Source organism: Anarrhichthys ocellatus, unplaced genomic scaffold (genome assembly GCF_004355925.1).
Source record: "Anarrhichthys ocellatus isolate YVR2014 unplaced genomic scaffold, GSC_Weel_1.0 scaffold134, whole genome shotgun sequence".
Classification (NCBI taxonomy): Eukaryota; Metazoa; Chordata; class Actinopteri; order Perciformes; family Anarhichadidae; genus Anarrhichthys; species Anarrhichthys ocellatus.
Genome location: NW_022280164.1, coordinates 605,448 through 606,599, shown reverse-complemented (window position 1 = coordinate 606,599; position 1,152 = coordinate 605,448). Strand labels below are relative to the sequence as shown.

At 42.9% G+C, this 1,152-nt stretch overlaps 1 non-coding gene across 1 annotated transcript; it reads right to left on the bottom strand.

The window, feature by feature from the left end:
• Positions 1-30: 30 nt before the first annotated feature.
• trnap-agg (transfer RNA proline (anticodon AGG)) lies at positions 31-102 on the bottom strand. The gene has a single exon. It is a non-coding gene; the product is annotated as a tRNA-Pro (tRNA).
• Between the last annotated feature and the right edge of the window lie 1,050 nt (positions 103-1,152).

Genomic DNA, 1,152 nt, shown 5'->3' with positions numbered 1-1,152 from the left:
AACAGTCAACACTAGCCAAAGACATATTCTGGGCTCGTCCGGGATTTGGACCCGGGACCGCTCACACCCTAAGCGAGAATCATACCCCTAGACCAACAAGCCAATGAAATGACTCATTATTTGATATATGCCTTACGAAATTCTCCATTGTCATGCATATGAATAAAGTCGCCGTGTCTTGGCACAGAAACAATGGTCAGTCAACATTAGCCAAAGACAGACTCTTTTTTTGTCAGCAATTCAGCGCCCCTCTTTGGGCTTTGTTTATGTTTGTCGCTGTGTATCTTTGTGATCATTTTGTGCGTGGACGCTTTTGTGGGCCCAGTGGCCCCCTGATCACTTTGGCCTTTGGGCCTGTGCCCATCAGGGCCATCCAGTGATCCGTCTGGTGTGCCAAAACTGAGAGAGTCGGAGAGGCACAGCAACAGCAGGAGTGGGGCAGGGTTTAGCTAACGGTCAATATAAGTTTTCCGTTAAAAATACAGAGCAACAAATCTTAAAGTTTGTGCACATGAAGATTAATCATTAAATATGAATGCATCCCCCCTTGCAGGCCCTTAAACCCTAACCTGCTTCTGACAGAACAGGATCTTGAAAATACTTTCTTACAAGTTTTGTCTTAATTCTGAATGACATTTGCCTCTGATATTGGTCCAAATGTTCCTGAACTGGATTCTAATCTCTCACAAATAATTGTTTTTTTCTTAGCACAGCCTCTGGAGAGGGGCGTCTTCAGTAAGTCACGACAAGACAGGATTCAAGAAAAAAAAAAAAGGATTTGCATAATTCTTTTATCAAACCTGATGATTTTTGTGCTTTTTCAATATGTTTGAACTGCACTTTTAGATGCACTGGAAGGACACGACTGTGATTACTCAGCAAAAGGCCGCTTGTTGGCCGTGGGTTAGTGTTAGCTTGTGGGGCTGCTGCAGTAAAACTAACTATATAAGCCAATTTTGGTACAGCAAAACAGCAGCGTAAGATGGATTCAGTGAACAGCTGCTCAGCCGGTAAGAGAAACCTTGATGAACACGTCTCTCGGAGCACATTTGTAACAAGCAGAAAGTTTAGAAAAGCATGTGTTCCCGTTATACACCACCATACAACATAAATATATGTCCAAATACTCCTGTACGCTGCATAAAGAAGCTA